The sequence below is a fragment of the Chelonia mydas genome, chromosome 2, assembly GCF_015237465.2.
Source record: "Chelonia mydas isolate rCheMyd1 chromosome 2, rCheMyd1.pri.v2, whole genome shotgun sequence".
Lineage (NCBI taxonomy): Eukaryota > Metazoa > Chordata > Testudines > Cheloniidae > Chelonia > Chelonia mydas.
The window spans coordinates 160,927,412-160,946,339 of record NC_057850.1 but is presented as its reverse complement, the minus strand read 5'-3'; the positions used below and the strand labels follow the sequence as shown (position 1 = coordinate 160,946,339).

The 18,928-nt window shown below is 45.0% G+C and overlaps 1 protein-coding gene across 4 annotated transcripts in view; it reads right to left on the bottom strand.

Moving 5' to 3' along the window:
* GRB10 (growth factor receptor bound protein 10) overlaps window positions 1-18,493 on the bottom strand; it is a 197,843-nt gene extending 179,350 nt beyond the window's left edge. Inside the window, exon 1 of one of the 4 annotated variants that reach the window (XR_003564824.3) lies at window positions 16,671-17,086. The gene's annotated coding sequence lies outside the window, so the exon portion shown is untranslated. Of the gene's footprint in view, window positions 1-16,670; window positions 17,103-18,357 lie in introns of those variants that run through there. The other 3 variants (XM_043540444.1, XM_007061333.4, XM_043540445.1) reach the window with 3 other exon arrangements.
* Window positions 18,494-18,928: the final 435 nt, after the last annotated feature.

Below are 18,928 nucleotides of genomic sequence, written 5' to 3'. Positions count from 1 at the left end.
TGATCAGAACCACTGAGCACCACTTAGAGAAACTTTCAACCCAAATTTCACCAGAGTGGCTCAGGGAAGCAGCCAAGCCTTTTGGTATTGCCCATTATTAGTTTCAGGAAATTGAACGTTGCTCTTCCAGAGGAAAGCACATGGGTACAGCAGTGTTTGACCAGAACTCACCTTTTGAGCACTGAGGCCTTTTCTTCCAATCTCCTTTCAAAAGTATTCATTATTATCAGAAGCCATTTTTGTCCCACAATGCCCATCCTGACTGCTCTGGTCAGCTGTTTGAACGCCCCTGCCCAGCAGCCAGGTACACAACCATCCACCCCTCCCCCTTAGGAGCCCCGGGAATTTTTGAAATTCCATTTCCTGTTGGCTCGGTGTGGAGGGGTCTCATTGCATCTTCCCTGGTGGCTTATCACAGAAAATGCTCTCAGTCTTGGACCACTGCGGAGCTGCTGGATCTGATCAGTATATGGGGAGAGGAGGCTGTGCGGTCCCAGGTTTGCTTGAGCCATAGGAATTTTGATACCCATGGGCAGATTTCTCAAGGCTTGTGTGACAAGGGTATGATTGGAACACACTGCAGCGCAGAGTGAAGAGAAAGGAGCTGAGGCAGGCGTACCATAAGGCGAGGGAGGCAAATTGCCGCTCAGGTGCTACACCTAAGACCTGCCAGTTCTATAAGGAGCTGGAAGCTATCCTCGGTGGCAACCCCACCTCCACAAGTCCCGTGGTTACTTTGGCGGGCCTGGAGGTGTCAGAAAGAGGACCTAACCTGGAGGATGAAGTCACTGATGATGAGGTGGAGTTCGACAACCATGTGGAGCTCCCGGCAGACTCGCCTGGTGGGGCAAGCACTGTTCACCCTCTGGAGGTGTCTAGCCAGTCTCAGCAGTTGCACTCCAGCGAGCAAGAAGCAGGAGAGGAGATGCCTGGTAAGTGGCTGTGGTTTGTGTAGTGCGGAGGTGGGGACAGGGTATAGAAACGTACAGAAATGGCTGCGTTTCTCTGAGCTGAACATTTCCCTGTGTAGCTAATTAGTACAACGGAACATGGTGTTGATGCACACCGAGATCTCAAGAATCCTCCAGAGAGATCTCCAGGAAAGTTTCCTGGAGGTTCTCAGCAATCCTCTGCCAAAGGTTCCTTGGCAGAGCTGCTTTGTTCCTTCCCCCATTGTAGTAAACTTTACCTCACCATTCAGCACTTGTGCAGGGACCAAAGCAGCACACAGGTGAGCAGCATAGGGACCAGGGCGGAAGCCACAAGCATGTAGTAGATGTACCCTCACTTCCATGCTTACCCTCAGCAGTAAGATCTGCTGGAGTGACCCCCTGCCTGTGGAAAGAATATTTTGTTCTTTTGAACTAATTCATTAAATTAGTCCCAATAAATTAAGAAATCGTTTGGGACTCGAAAAAGCAAGAAACCTTGTTTTTCTTTTCCAGATTATGAACAAACAGGAAAATGAAGGTGAAGACAACAGTTAGCTGCAGAAGCCAATATTTTAAGTTTCTCATGTTGACCTGGTTGACACAGTCGATTTAATTTGTTTGTTTTAAATATTTCATTTAACTATTTTAGTTAAAAAACAACTTTAACAAAAACAAACCTGATTTTAAAAAACTTGAATGTTTAACTAAATTCAAAAATTCATATGCTTGTTTTGTTAAAATATTATAAGGTCTGCTGTTGAAGAAAAATAATCCAGTTGTTTAGTTAAATAAAACAATTTAAATTTCTGTCTGGTGATGTCCTCTTAATACAGCATGGCAAGAAAATCCTCCAAATATTAATGATTAACCTGTTGATTTTGGAGATATTTATGAAAACACTGGGAGGTGAACTATCTGCGTCAATTACCTTTGGTAAATGAAAACCAAACAATCATTCATTTTCTGATATAGCTGTAAATCTAATGTGAAAAGTTTTTAAAATAAAGCACTTCAAAAATGTAAGCACTTCTAAATATGATACCTACATCTACCTGAGTTGTGAAGAACATGTATTAAGGTTATACCAACCAACAAGAATGCACGTTTAAGTAGAAATCCAGGATTAAATAGAGTCTTCCTGACTAGTAATTTAAATCAATTTGATTTAAATCAAATCCACCCTGTCCCTCTGTGCATTTTTTCTTCTATTTCGGCAGATATGGCCTTGAAGGACACCGCGCACACACCGGCCAAGCGTCTCCGCCAGATAAGAAAGTGCCCAAGATGGAGCAAAGACAACGTGTTCCAGGAAATACTGCACTTCTCCAATGCAGAGAAAAAGGAACACAAGGAGTGGAAGGAAGCTGAAAGGCTGGACAGAAGAGACAAATCAGGAGTTTGTTAAGGACACTACTGATCGGATGTCATGGAGGAGCAAATGCAGATGCTGAAGTCCTTAATAAGGCTACAGACTGAGCAAATGCGTGCGTGCCTGCCCTCCCCTGCAGCACATTCAGAACACTTTTCTGTACCCTTCCTCCAAAAAAACCTCTCTGTCTGCATAGTCCTTTCCACTTTCCAGGACTTCTCTGTTTCCCCTTCACTCCACCCCCTTGAACAACTTTCAAAATGATAGCTGGACCTATACAGTTCTGAAAGTCTGCCCTTCCCTGCTACCTCCTTTCTCACCAAGCATAAGCATGCGTGTGTTTCTTGTGCAATAAAAGCAAAGTTTTTGAACGGTAACTCATCTTTATTTGTTTCCTACAAATACATACACAGGCAGTTTAATCATTTGCTTACTGGAATGTAAGGCACCAAATGTCACCATTGCTTCCTAGGAAAACTACATGTAATGTAACATTGCAGCACCAATCACGGAGATATACATTACTGGTTCTCCTTTTCAAAGTGTTGCCTCCAAACCTCCCTGATTCGAATTTCCCCCCTCTGGGCCCCCCTGATGGCTGTTGGTTTTTGAGCAGCCAGAGACTAGAGCTAAGCAGTCTGCCTCAACACTCCACCCCTGAGCAAACCTTTCACCCTTAGCTTCACAAAGATTATGCAACGTACAACACATGGCTATGACCATGGGAATATTATCCTCACTGAGGTCTAACCTGCCATAAATGCGTTGCCAGTGCACCTTGAATCTGCCAAAGGCACGTTCCACTGTCATCCAGCACCTACTCAGCCTGTTGTTGAACCACTCCTTACTGCTGTCCAGGTTTCCCATGGAAGGTTTCATGAGCTGTAAGAGGTATGCCAGGTCTCCCAGGATCACTACGAGCATTTCAACATATTGGAATGTGTGCACCATCTATCACCCCTCCACAATTAGGGAAACCCATTTCTACAAAGCCGTCTGCTATTTCTCACACATTTCCCAGAGTCACGGTCCTTTGCATCCCTTCTCATAAAAATGCCAAGGCGCAGAGCAAATGAGGACCACTGAAAAATGCCATTGGGGGGCAGGGGGAAATACAAACAACAACAAAATCCACCAAATTTGTTTCCAACAATACTTAATGCAGTTTTTCCTCCAAGAACTAAATTGCTTTCATTGCTCTAAGATTTAGATACCATTATAACCATTAGATCCTCAACAGCACAGAACGTAGAATGCTCTCGGATCAAGAGTCCAATGATGTACTGAGCTAGCATACTCAAGACTGAAGCTAGAGGCAGACTCCATACAGTAACACTGAAGCCTAGATGAAAGCTCTACTGCCTTTCACTATCTAATAAGATTTTGAATTAAGCAAGACTAAATGATGGACTACACTGGCAATTTACAGGGCTGCAACTTTCTGGCTCATGGGGTGTGAAAAAACACCCCCGCGTGCAGCAAGTTGCAGCCCTGTAAATTGCCGGTGTAGACAGTGCACCAGCTACGCCCCTTGTGGAGGTGGGTTTTTTAGAGCGTAGGGAGAGCTCTCTCCCATCACCGCGACCACACAAGCCACACTAAAGAGCTGCTGCGGCAGAGCTTTAGCGTTGCCAGGGTAGACTAGCACTTAGGCACTGTTCTCTGCTCTGTCATTCACCATGTGACCATGGACAACAGCATTTGAGGGATGATCCCTGGTGAAGTAACTTGAAAACCTAAGGATGCCAGTCACTATTATTTCCAGTGGTGTCAATCTATCTGAAAGTGTGTTGAGTCAGTCACATTATAACAGGTTTTACCATTTCACTGAGTTTAAATTTTTCCACTTTTTTGTGCATGCTAGACATTTTTGTTTATCCATCGCACTGCGTGGCAACCATGGAAATCCCTGCTGGTCAAAATGCCACCGTAACGCAGGACATGACAGACAAACATTTATTCCAAAGTGACATCTGTGGTTTAGGAGTGACTGAAGTAAAGCCAAGTCTTAGATGTGAATTAGTTACCTGCCTCACAAGTAGGATGTTTACCATACGTGCGGTCTGAATACTTGTTTTTAAACTTGATACTTGTACATTTCTAATGTTTCCTAAACATTTAAGAGGATATGAGGCAACAGTCACCTCAAGGAAGTTATCCTGTTCCAATCTGTGGAAGTTTTCAAGCAGTTCAGGAGACAAAAAGAGGCTCCAGAAGTCAAATGGAGACACTACTCAGACAAAAACCAAGATGACAGTATTTGGCACCTTATTTTTCGGAAGCAACCTGCTCTGAGTCAAGGTCTACTTATCTTCTTGATATCCCCCCAAACAATAAGCTTTTATTACTTCTTAGCCCTGTTTCACACTGTAGAGTCACACTTGTAGTCAAGTTAAATTATCTTCCATCACTGGGAGAAGAACAAAGTCCATTCCATAACATAAATTTAAGTGTTACCCTTCTCTCACTCTCCCCCAACCCTCTTCCAGTTTCTCTCCTGCTGCTGCAAGAGACCACATGACCAGGGGAGACAGCGAAGCTAGTTGCACAAAGCTGTCAAATTGCACAAAACTGACTGTAAGGGAAAGTCTCTAGTCTATCTAGTCACCTTAGATGTTATAACAGGCAAAATAAAATCAGACAGAAGTGTGATTTTAAATCAGTGCTCATTTAAATTACAACTCCAGGGTCAAATTAAGTTTCATATCTTCAGTGTACCCATGCTACAACCCTGAGCTAACAGTAAAGCAGTGATCTGGCCTACAGCATATTTTCTACTGGAAGTATGGCAAGGAGAAAACTTGGGGAGACTTAGCAGTTCTGGAATTTGAAGATGGCCATCTTTACTTACGATATAAGAAAGATTAAATCAGAGAAGGGCACGTTGACCATAACCATCCATCAGCACTTATTAGAACTTCATTTTCAGTTTATTATAGTAGGACACAAATCTATAGCTGGGGTCAGTTCCTGAAGTAGAGACTCAAGACTGCTATGTATCAGCTGATGCAATCAAGGTCTCTCTACTACCTGAAAACAATTAAAAAAAAATTCTAAACACAAACTGAAGAGACTGTATTGAGAAGCTACTCCTGTGACCTACTCTGTATTTCAAACATCAGCATCTTCTACAGAGATGATAAAGGAATCAACAGAAGGATACAGCTTGGAGAAAAGAATATATTCAAGAACTTCCAATGACTTCCGTGTTGCGATAAGCTGAAACTGCATGTCCGCACAAGATTGCTGAAGTGCTATAGACAGTCAACCTTTCTGAATGGATGTGAGAGTAGGATTCAAAAAAAGACAGACAACTCAGAACATTCAATCTGGGAATTACAGAAGAATGTTAAAAATTAGCTGGATAACCAAAACCACAAATGAGGAGGTGAAAAGGATGAACTTTAAGAGAACACAATTACTGCAAACCCTAAGCAGAAGAACAACTTGCTGCTGGCCTATTGCTCATAGATTGCAGAGCAACCTGATTCCAGCACTTTTACTATCAGGCAAGATCACAGGCAAGTCAGAAAGAGGGAGAGAGCCAGCTACATCAATCATCAGATGGACTAATATCCACAGGAAAGTGAATGCTTTACTTTCTGTCAAATGTGGGAGATGTTGACCGCAACCTTCCAACCTCCATAATGGAGGCCTCACTTGAGGAGAGAATGCATTCTCCATGCAACAGACTTTCTTGCTGCAATGTGAATATATTACTTTTCATTTAAGTTTAGCAGCTCCTTTAAGTCCAAATTAGCTGAATGCCCCTCAACTAACCAGGGTTTTAAAGGTAAAATACATTAGACACAAGTTAACTATCTTTGAAGTGTTCTCTCATTAGATACCACTGGTACACCCTGGCTTGCTTGAGGTCTAATAATGCATTGTTATGGTACTAAGTAATACAGCTTGCATTAAGAGTTTTGGTACTTCACAATAATGCCTTCTGGGAACAGACAGTGGGGGGAGGAGGGGGGGAAGCATGACACTGTTCAGACAAATAATTTTGACTCCCATTTTTCTCCCTACAAGCTTCCAGCACACAGTTACTCTGAGGGCCCATTCAGCATTACTTTACTGGGCATATGTCATGGGTTGTATTTACCCTGCGCTGGCCCAGAAACCAAAGGGTTAATGCAGGTACTGCAGTCCAATGCTGACTGGCAGCCTCACAGCGCCTGGGAAGACAAAAGGGCTGGGAAGCAGAGGCTTGGGGCCACTGCCAGAGGAGCAAGCAGGGTGCAGAAGGGAGCAGCTCAGAGACAGCGCCCTGAGAAGGAATGACTAGACCAACAGGCTGAAAAGCCTACAGAAATCTGGGAAGATCGGGAGCAGCTCAGGGCACAGCTGGTGTCATGGAGTCCTGAATCTGCTTGTCGGGCTTCATGGCCCTGAACTGGACCCCGGTGGAGTTGGCAGGCCTGGGTTCCCCTAGCAATCTTCAGAGAAACTTATCAGCTGAGTGGGTTTCTAGACCTCCTGGACACCAGGGCCAGCTGACCCCACAAGAAATAAGGGGGCAACCCACACATCGCAGTGGGAGTCAGGCAAGGGGAGCAGACTAACTGCCTCAGCAGACTGAGTAAACTCTAGTGCAATGCTCTGCCTGGCCAGAGGAGGTGCTGTAGTACTGACTTGCCAGCCGACCGCAGAGTTATATTTGGGCTTAAACATTCCAGTCCAAGTGTCTATACAGGCATGCACACAGAAAGGGGAGCTATGCAGTGTACCATGTGATAGGTAACTGCCTTTCAATTCCCAGACACTCAGCAGTACCGTTGCTCTTTACAGAGCATGGCATATGCACCAATGAGTTCTTTGATGGCTGCAGAGTTCAAAGTGCAAGTGACAGTCCCCACAGGTAGGGCACACCCATGCACTAGCAATGCTCTGATTCCGAGCAGCAGATTCTTTCCTCCTCTGCCACCAGTCATCAAAATGTTTGATCCAGTCTACCTCGCAAAGCCTCCTCGCTCCATCTACAAAAGCTGACTGCCAACCAGAGCGGTATTCTGCACTCCTATCCCAGTCATCGACAGAGATTCCAAAGGCTACTAAATCATCTTTGCGAGCATCCTGAAATTTGCACAGCAATCTGCCTCTTTTTCCCTAGGCCCTTCACGAGCTTCAGAGCACAGCACACTCTTCGGGATCCTGTAATCCAGCATTCACTTGACACGTCCAAGCCACCCGAGTCTTTTCTGACTAATCATTGTTCCCATAAATACCAGCACGATTTAACACTTCAACATTTCTCACCCTGTCATCTTATTTGAAGAATTTTACACAAGCGTCTGATATGAAAACTGTTTAGTCTTTGAGTGTGTTTGGTGTAAGTCATCCATGTTTCTGAGCCATAGAGAAGAATGGATAAAACATCTCAAATACAGATTTTCACTTGAGTTGACAATCTGTTGTTGTTCCAGGCTCTGTCTTGCAAAAGACAGAATTTTCTGGCTGCTTCGATACGAATAAGCTCAGCATCGAGATCTACATTGCTGGTAACAGTAGAGCCCAGGTAGCAAAATTTATCAACATCTAGACAAAATACCATCTAAGGTGATATCTGGAACTGTTGCTGAAGAGCCTTGGTGCATGATAAGTCCTCAAGCTTATTGCTAGCCTAAAGATTTTTGCATGAATCAGAAAACTTGAAAACTTGTTGTAGGGCATCAATGCTACGATCCACAAGGGCTGCATCATCTGTAAACAATAGGCCCCTTGCGATGGGCTCTCCTTCCTCTTTGTTTTAGCTCTGAACCTTGAAAAATAGAGGGTGAGATGACTGGACATGAAAGGCCTGAGAAATTCAAGTCTCTTTATGACCAGCTGGCTTTGTAATGACCACCAACAGTTTTTCCTCCATTTGTAGGAAGAGAAACAATTGAACGATTTTATTGTAGGCCACAATTATATGCATGTCCAACTTTGCCAAGACTAAAAGTTTAGTACGGCACCACATTCTTCAATCCTGCTGATGCAGCATTTGGCAGAAACAGCCCTATCTTATAATGCCATGAGAAAGTTACCTGAACCACAACCCTGTTGTACTTTGCAGTTTCATCATACTAAATATTTGATCTCTACCTACCATATAGGCTGCACACCTCTAGTGTCAGCTGTGCTATTCTTTGGAATTGCTCCTTTGCCTTTAAAGCTTTGATCTCATAAGTTTTTTATCCAACTTGCCAGCAAGGATTTCAAAGCTTTTCCTGATCAGAATACAGAAAAAGTGCAGTTCTCTTCCTGTAATATTCAGCCCAGTTTCAGTATCGCTATAAGGATTTTGCTTTAGGAGCTTAATTTTAGGCTCCTTTTTTGGAGGGAAGCCTTGACTTTGCTGTTTCAGCCTTACTGTTCTTCCTATATATTCACACAGTGACCATTTGATTTATCTGAGATGCTTTGGTATCAGAAGGAGGATGGAAGAACTATTTCCCCAACATGTGAAACAGTGTTGATATTTAGGCTTTATACCTCACACAAAATTCAAGTCTGCTGCTTGCTGGAAGCCTTCTAGGATATTCTGTCACCCAAAGAAGCAGCACATTTGACAGGATCTGAACTGCCTCTACATAGGCAAGAGAAGGGGTGTTAGGAAGACAGGAAGGAAGGAGGCTAAAAATTAGAATATGTACCCCGTTACACACATTTTAGAAGACTGGACAAACTCTCACTAAGGCCAATCCTGTCTAAACTGCCACCCATACCACACTACAGAGGGTGTAAGCGGCAAGTAGCATTTGATCTCTTCTGTTGCTACAGCTGAGCTTTTAGCCCTCCTTCTCAACTCTCATAAAGCTTTCAAGCAACCAAAATGGGGCTCAAGTGAGATATTGCTTAACTGTCCAGGGCTGTTGTCTATAGCAGTTTATTAGAACATCCTGCTAAATAAAAAGAGTGAAAGCCTTTGATTCGCAAAAAAGTCAAATACAATCATCACTGTCCTATTGTTTCTGATCAGTTTTAAAAGCCAGGTAGTTTGCCCGCTAGAAAGGCCACGACTATGGATAGGTCTAAACTACAGCTAGAAGCTTACTTCCCAGAAGAGCTAGTCACCCGCTAGTTCTAAATATGGCACATTAGTCAAGGCAGCATAGGAAACAGGGTAGCATAGGACAGGCTCCCAAGTACATACCCAGGGTATCTGGGTGGGTTGGTATGTGGGCAACTAGCCTGAGCCCTCCTCCCGCCCCCGCCACCTATGGAACCCCAAGCGTACACTGCTATTTTTAGCATGCCAGCTCAAGCAGAGCTAGCACATGTCTACCTGCTCTGGGAAGCATGCTTCTAGCTGTAGCGTCACCATTTTCAGACAACCAGAAGTCGAACAACCAGAAAGCAGAGTAAAATTCAGAACTAATGGCAAATCGGCCTCAACTTTTTTAAATGTACTTATTTGTCTGTTTCATGACTCCCTGATGCTAAGAAATTCTGTACCTTTAATAGAAGACAAAAGACAAATCCAGTATATGGACACTATAGTTCCTGAGTTCTTGCAGGGAGGGTTTTTTAAAGCCACTCTTCATAAAGAGATTGAGACAGATCCTCCATCAAGACAGTGTGCAACTGCAGGTCTTGTGTAGTTTAGGCCCCGCAGGCAAGATCTGGGTGTGTCAATCTGGTAGATAAACTGAGCAGCTGTCTAACTCTCCACAAAATAGCCAGGGGGAGGCAGCATAAAGATCCCTCACAGCCTTTAGCCTAATGGTTAGGGTGCTCACCCAGGATGTGGGAGACCCTGGTTCAATTCCTCCCAGTGAGAAAAAGTGATTTGAACAGGGATCTGCCAACCTTAGAGATGAGCACCATACCCATTGAACTACAGAATATTCTGATGTAGGTCTGTCTCCACTGCTCTTGTTGAAAAGTAGAATATTAACTAATTAAATTGAACCAGAGAGAGAATCACACTATAGTCTAGTGGGTGGAGTACTCACCGGGGAGATGGGAGACCCCAGTTGAAATCCCTTCTCATCAGGCAGAGGAAGAAACTGAACTGGGGTCTCCTACATCCTGGGTGAGTATCCTAACCACAGGACTAAGGTTATGAAGGACATCCTCCACCTCCATCACCATTTTGTACAGAGTAAGGCACCTAAGGTGCCTGACTCAAGGAAAGGGGTTCCCAGCTGTGGGCTGCAAGCAGAGATAGCACTGAACTCCACAAGAAGGGTGTGGTAAGGACACACCCTTCTCATCAGCATCTCCTACTGGCAGTGCCTCACCTAGCATGAGGCCTTTTGAGGATCACATTCTAAGTTGCCTATTTCTCCCTAGTCTTTGTACAGGCAGCATAGGCACGTAACTGAGGCTTTGCCGATCCCATTGATTTTCCATGCACCGAGAAGTTAAGCATTGCAACACCCCTTGTCGCCAGACCATCATCTCTCCTCACAGTTGTGCTGCATCTGAATCCTGCCATTGGGAAATGTGTGTTCAAATGCTACTTCCATTGGCCATATGCAAAGTGAGCACAAAATGCCATAGAGTTACAGCCAGGGAAAAAAGCAGTCTGACCCACTGAGAAGTCGCTTATTGATACAAGAACAATTGCTCTAGAAAATGCAAAGTCTTGAGTTATGACAAAGAAACCCTTTCACTTCTCAGGCAATGCTGGTAATATTAATAGTAATGCAGAAGAATCACTCAATGCACAAAGCACTTCTAGTTTGCTAGGAGATGGGAGTAGAACATATAGTAATAACCAGTTAGCACCAAGGCCCCCCTAAATGGATTTTATTAGCAACACAGAGTTGAGCTAGAACAGAGATCAAATCCCAGTGACACTTTCCTGAAAGGCAGTAATCATAAGGCTAAAGACAACAGGAGTTTCCCTTGCACAGTGTACTAAGCTTCTGAAATTTTAGTTTTTTACAAGTTTACAATCTATGGATATATTTTGACATAAAGGAATGACTGATTCCTCTTCTGGAATAATGTTCAAGAAATTAAAGTGTTACCAGTTTAGTAAGCGAGACCATCAGAGTATTTAGCCTCAGTCCGCATTCCCTTTTCCCCTTCCCAAAGGTTTAGTTAGGAGTAAAGGGTAGTTTTGGTGTGTGAATCTTAAAGTGCAATAGCTTGGTTGAGATTAGTTTCTGAACATTTTAGAGATGAAGTCAGTAAGTTGCCTGAATTCTGACTTTTGCCCTTCACCTCTGGAATGTTTCAGAAACCAGTAACACTGACATTTTTAGTAGAATAGCTAAAAGTTAAACATTTTATATGCACTAAGTAAAGCATAAAAGAAAGAAGAGAGTTGAGTCATCCATCTGGTAAGGTTAAGGGGGAAAAAGAGGGACTACAAAAGGTAGAGGAGGAGTGGAATAACGAGGCTTTGAAGCACCCAATTCTTTGCCAGCAATCAAAGAGTTTTCATATAAGAAATATTCGAGCAAGCTGCAAGACAGATTTCTGGATACTCCATGTGATTCAGTCCAATTGCTACTTCCCAATGAAAAACACATTTAAGTTTTGAAGTTAGGCAAAATGTCATCTTAATTGCTCCAGGAGAGGAGATATTCTCTCTCACAAACACAGCAAGGTTCAGGGCAAGAGTTTCAGGTTTTTGTATAGTGATAGCAATCAGCACTTAAATTATCTAGAAGCTATTTAATGGGTTGATTTTTTTTTTTTTTGAAAGCGCCACTAATTTGTGTGTGTTGTGAAACAACGAAGAAAATTATGAGTCCCATTCTTAAAACTGCTAAGGCTGCAACTAAGATGGCAAAAAAAATAGAGTCCCTAGATTATGGGCAACAGAGACCCTATTACATTACCAAACAGCACTGCATTTTCTCATCATGGTGATGTAATGGAAAGTGATATTGCAGAAGACTGCAGCATCATTCACTCCTGACTCAGTTACAGCCCTCAGCAACCACAAGCTCATATTCATAACATGCCCTCAACACTACCCATCTTTACGTTAGTCTTTTGGCATCTGTGTCGCCTACTCCTACAGGACAGGAGTACTTTGGTCAGTCTATTCAGCAAATCAGCTGAAGTATGACAACCGCAACTGTTGCTTTGTAAGACAGTTTCATCCAAGCCTGTCAGAGCTTTGGATCTCAGGCTCCTTTTGCTCTCACTGGACGGCTGAGCATTTCCTCCACAGCATGCTCAATACAGCCTGCCAGAAAAGTTTGATTTCCTATTTTTTCCTGCTGAGAACTAGTAGAAACTGGCATTGATTTAGGTTGGGAAGAATCAGATGCCAGTTTACCAGTAGTTTAAGTAAACATATGTTTACAATTACCTCGTTCATCATGACCTACTTGTGTGGAGTTGCCTTTTTGGAACTAGTTCATGTTTACTGACTCTGGTCTCTGAACAAAGCTGAAACATTAAAATTTACTGTAACTGAGAGAGCCATTGTATCAGTACCCTGCTTGAAAAGTTAGGGCCATAGGCTTCTGAGACATAAATGGATACACAATGCAAAGACAAACACCACATTGGGTTTCGCAGGTAAAGCTGCAAACTGAGTAGAGCAACTGTCTCTCCTGGCCCACAGTTAACCCTAGCATGCTGGATAGGCAAGCATAAGCAATATAAATGACCCTCCGACATCACCACAAAAAAGTTCTCTTCAAACAGAAAGGAGGTGCCAGCTGGTCCTTTGAAGAGCTGTATCTGCTCAGACTTGTCCCCAACAGTCAAGAGGGGACATCTCATCCTGCATTTTAAGATACCTAAAGAGTAAGTCTGAAGCAAACTACTGCAATAATAAGATATGACTGGAAGGGTCATATTGCATTTCCCCATTAGAAATTTCATAGGGTCAGACAGTTCAAATTTCAAAAGAATAGTTTCTCTGCTTTTCCTACCTTAGGTGCTGATGGGAAAGAAATTCTTATGGGAGAAAACTCTTTATTTTTTTACATTGAAAACCAGTTCATGCATCCTTGTAATAAATTAACAGAGGGATAAAATGGAAATGCCAAGAAGTTAATACAGCAACACTACCACAACCCATTAAGTTATACAACATTACCAAATGGTCTTTAAAATGTTTACTCAGTCTAATTTCAAGTAAACATTTTAAAGTAAAGGAATAAAGTTTACAGCAGTTCTTTTATCCAGCGATAGCTTTACCTAGACAAGTCAAATGATTGAGTACATCCAGAGTCCTGACAAGGACTGACAAGGGAGCTTTGCTTTGCATTCACAGTTAGGCACAACCACCTCAATATATACATATCTAGATTTGTGGTGTCTAAGGGGAAAACCTCAGTGAAGCTGGTTGTGGCTCCCAGCCTAGAGAGGCTCTGCAGTATACCAGCTGCTAACATGGACATCGGCTAGCTGGGGATTGTCAAATAACATCCTCCCCCTCCCAACCAGTGTTGCAAGGGCTGCTGGAAGAGATGGCACATGGCCTAGCTATACCATCTCTATGCCAGCTGGCGACTCCCCATCTTGGAAGAAACCTTCAGCTAGGGAGATTCAGCTACTTTTAGCCTTTACTCGCTAGTGGACTGCAATTCAGGATCTGGCCCACAGTTCACAGGAAGACCTATAGCGATTCTTGTTAGATTCAAAGTCATTTAAGTATGTGTGACACAGGGTTGCAAATGTGCTTTACATATGACTTTGCCAGCTGTGTTCTAGGAACAGAACTGAAATACAGATATCCATTTTACATTTAGGTAATGCTTTCAAAATAAATACAAAAACACTACTGAAAGCAAGTCACGCCTGGGTTAGAGGTTGGAAGCAAACATGCACAACAGTAGGGGAGAGGATATTTTGACTGACAAAAAACCAAGGAAACTCACTAGAACATCCAGCCAGAGCAAACAAGATCTACTTTAAGAACAAAGAGTGCAAATGAAGTACAATATTAGCGGGTGGGGAGGAGGGAAGAAACAATAAACTTCAGGCATGCGTAGGGGTTTGCCTCCATACACTATCATTCAGAACAGATGTTACCAAACATTACTTTTTAGTCTGTTTGCTCTGTGTGTTGTGCAGCATATTTAAAAACTAGACTGAGCCAAGCAAGTTTTGATATCAAAGTTTATTCATTAGACTACAACTGTACATCTGGAGACCAAAGGCAAGAGAAAGAGGAATATGCTTCTTGCGCAGCCACATCTCTTCCATTCAGACCTTGCTAAGGAAATTATGTGCATGTTCTGAGCATTCTGGATATCCCTTTACTCCTCTTCCCCCCATCTAAATGAACTGAACTGAAGCAGCAGTCAGGGCTATTATTTACACCATTTAATGTTGCAGGCACACTTTCTTCCACTCAGGTTGTCTAATCTCCATACTTTTTTTTTTTTTTTTTAAAATAAAACCTGTCCTCATAACTCACTCCTTTTAATCCTGGGATTAGCCTTGTTGCCCTCTTCTGTACCTTTGAGTGCTGTAAGTGCAACTAGCCCATGAATTTAACAATAAGTCAAACTGAAATCTTATAACTGCTTACTGATCCCATCTCCTACAAAAGCTTTGTTCAAAAGATCATCCAAGCACCTCTGTGAAGCGATACAATTTCACTTGACTATTAAGTTTAATTTTAGAAATCCAACATTCCACTCCCACCCTCTTCATGGTGCCAATTGTTGTTTCTCACTTTACATGAGTAAAATCATGAACAAGTACAGAATTGCTCTGTGAACCTTGATCAGTATTCCTTTGACATACCAGCAACATATGTTCCCAGTTCAACAAATCAAAACATTTTACACAAAACACCACTGCAGATAGAGTGGTGCTCTCAACTGCTGAATCAGCACTTTCCATACTACTTCTAAAATAAGATGTTATGTGGATTTTAAGGGGGGGGGGAAGTAGGATGGGGGCTGGCAGTTTAAATCCGCAGCAAAAGAGATTTTGCAACAGTGCATCTGCCAAACCAATTAACTGCAGACTTTCTTTTATAAGATGATATAATTCAGGTCCCAGTTTGAAAAATGGCAAACGACGTATAGAAAGGGAGTCCATGTAGAACAGCTTTCTGCTGCTCTACCTCCAATCATGAGTCGGAGGTGGGGGAGGGCAAGAGGGAAGAAGATAAAAACCTCTCTCTCCAACCCAAGTCTTATTTTACATACAACAGGTTACAAGAAGCTACCCAATATTACCCAGAAGCCAACAAAATGCTGTCCCGCAACAATGTTCAAATATTTCCCTTACTCCCAAATACTTGTTTTGTCAGCTACCATCACAGATTTACAAAACAGAAGAGAAGGAAGGTGGCAGCATCCAGGAGTGGCACTTTTGTGAGCTGTCCTTTGCCTCACTCTTCTTGCCAAAAGAGAAAAAATGCAAGGAATAGGATTTCAGACCTAAACTTTTAATACCTCTAGGAAAAACATAGGAAAAGAAACAGTTTAGCTTTCCTAAGACCCTGTAAAACAGCTGCAATTCCAGATAAACACTTAGAAAGTACAAGCCAGTAAGTACAGCACCCCCGAGATCTGGTGCAAGTGGAAGATCAGGCTGGGAAAAGAACCACATTCACAGATGGATTAAGAACATGGATCTTAGTCCTCAGAGTAGCAGCCGTGTAAGTCTGTATCCGCAAAAAGAACAGGAGGACTTGTGGCACCTTAGAGACTAACCAATTTATCTGAGCACAAGCTCTCCTGAGCAACAGCTCACTTTTGCTTAAATAAATTGGTTAGTCTCTAAGGTGCCACAAGTCCTCCTGCTCTTTTTGCGAACCTTAGTCTGTGGCTCAAGATCCCCTCTGATCGCTGCAGTCCCAGCCCCCCAACACACTTTTCTTTAGGGCTTGAAAGGAGCTCACATCTGACAACGAAATGGTTCAAATACACGCACAGGCTCAATGACTCCCCCAAGGGGCTAATAAAGGTCCAAACGAGGAGAGAAAAGAGAACACAGCAAACTACTAACAACTGATTCGCAGCATTAAACTCGCCTGAAGTCTTGTCACTCTGGGGTGGGGTGGGGTGGGGGGGTGGAGGAAAGTGGTTCCAGTTTTCCAGCCCAGTTTAATTGGGAAGTTTTGAAAGTGACCAACTAAATCCGAACCCAGAGAAAGAGAATTCAGCGCACTCCTCCCCAGCTCTAAATCTCGGCTACTAAGGACCCAGCACACAAGCTCCCTAGCCGCTCTCTATATATATACACGCACACGCGCGCTGTCCCCTTGCAATTTAGCCCCATTGCCGCCGGCGTCCTCCCTCACCCCGGAGCGGGACGCCTCAGCCAATGCATCTGGCATTTGCGGTCCCGGACCTCTCTCAACAGTTTGCTCCTGCAGGACGCCCGAGACTCCTCAGCTTTCCCCCTCGCAAGAGGCGCATGCAGGATGTTGCATGCCCACCCCAAAGTGGCTGGGGTGAGCATCAGACCTCCCCCCCCCCCCCCCCGCCCGATTCTCTTACCTGCTGCCTGCGGTTCCTCTTTCGCCCTCGTGGCCGCCCTCCCGCTGCCCCCTCCCCCTCGTGGGAGGCTCCGTGCGTCCGGCTCCTTCTGTCTCGCACGCTCCGATCAAGTTTTGCTGCGGTGGGGCCGGGAGCAGAGCAGGCAGCGGGGGATGCTATGGGGAGACGGGGCAGCTTCGGAGCGTGGAGCGGGAGAGGGGGAAAGTTAGACTCCCAGCGCACACGCCAAAAAAAAAAATATACGGTGCAGGGGGGACTCTGCCCAGAAAACTTCTGCCCACGCCGCCGCGCCGCCTGAACCGCTGCTGCGGAGCCCGCGCCCTCCTCCAGGTTCCCGGTGTTAACACGGGGCTACGTCCCCCTGCCGCCGAGCTCTTGCTTCGTACTCAGCTGACTCGCCAGCTTAGGATGCCTCATCTCCCCGCCCCCTTCCCCTCCCCTCCCCCTTTAATAGGCTTTAAACCCACCTCCCACCCCGGCGCCGCCTCCACGCAGCCGCAGCCCGAGCCATTCCACGCCCCAGCCCAGCCGCCTCCCCGCCCCGCCGGGAGCGGGCCGGGGAAGGGCAGCGCGCTGCTCCAGTGCGGTACCGCTGGAGCTCCCCCAGCCCGGTGCGGGGTTTGCTGTCCAGCCTCTCCGCTCCCTGCGCCCGCCCGCCTCGAGCCCGGCGGCTGGCGCGGCTGCTGCTTCCCGGCTGTGCTGACACAAACGCGCCCGAGCCCCGCCACTTGCGCCCCTGCTCGCAGCGCCCCGGGCCCGCTCACACTCGCGCCGCTCTGGTACGAAACAGGCACGTGTGCGTACACGCTGAGCTGCTGCCTGCACCCCACTCCCACCCCCCAACGCCGTCCACACACACAGACACGCACCCAGCCCAGGCTGGCTTGCATTCCACCACACCCGGGGTTCAGGCTCACGGTCACCCACCCAGCGCACATGCATACACTCTCACTTGGCTCTGGCAGACCCACAGCTATGCGTTGCTGGCAGTCATCCTCCTTACACTGACTTTGCACACGCATGCACTGTGCTCACCTACACTCCTGGTGACACTGACTTACACTTGTGCTCGCTCTCACCACTTACACGCACCTTACACACTCACCATTCACTGCTTACACACACCCAGCTCCCTCGTGTATGCTGTGCTGACAGAAATATTCACACTCACTGGGATGAGGCTTGCCCCATGGATGGTAATGCTGTTTCACATTTAGACCGGGTAGAATGGATGCAAAAACAAAATAGTTAGATTTGTGCTCTGCAAGAAACAGAGTGTCGTTATTCATGAAAAAGGAGGTTGAAGTGCTGCTGTGCAAACAAAAAAGCCAAAAAACGCACCAGTAGCAGCCCGAGTGGCTGCACTGGCTGGGATTAAACCGACCAGGCCAAACGTCTTAGCATCTATGCAGAATTATCCTAATTCATGACAATAAAATATTTAAAAGGGATATTAAATCTTGTGTTTCAGACCCTAAAAATGTCATGTTTTCTTTTTTAAGATTATATTATGGGTTTTGGTCTAACTTGATTTTTGAACTCCCATTTCCTACCTTTCGTGGATGTTACAATTCGTTTTGCCAGTGCTTAAAAATTTATTAAGGTGATTTTCGCCCCCACTGCAGAAGCCTTCAGCCCACATCTGCCATCACCTGCCCAGCAATTAATTCTGCTCCCTAATGCCTACCAATTTTGCCCCCACATGAGCTTTGTCCCCCACTTGCACCTGCCTCACCTCTGCTCCTTCTATATTTCTTGCAACTCTTCATTCACTTCACCCAGGACTAAAGCAGAGGGCTGCAGCCAGGTCCCCTTCTCTTCTTTCCAGGGTTGTGGGGACAGCTTCAGGAGCTCTTCACAAGCCAGGTGTCAGAGGGAGTGAGGAAGAGCCAGCCCATAGGAGGGGAGGCAGAGGTGGAGCTACCAGATGTGGCTGGGTTCTTTCTGTTCCCTCTCCCTCCCACCTGTGAGAAAGGGGGTCACCTCCTGAGTGAGGGGGGACGAAAAGCTCCACCTGCTTCTTGCAGCTGCTCTGAGTGGTTGCTCTTCCCAGGAAGTGGGACAAGAAGCCAATCAGAGACGGTTCCACCCAGACAGGGCTCAAATTAGCCCTATCATTGCAAAGCTACAACCCAAGCCAAACTCTAGTAGAAATGGGCAGAGTTAAAGACTGCAATTTGTAACAGTTAGAGATCAGAGTGAAGCCTATGTAGGGGCTGATTGTGCAATATACACCAACTGTAGGGTTCTTGTCACCT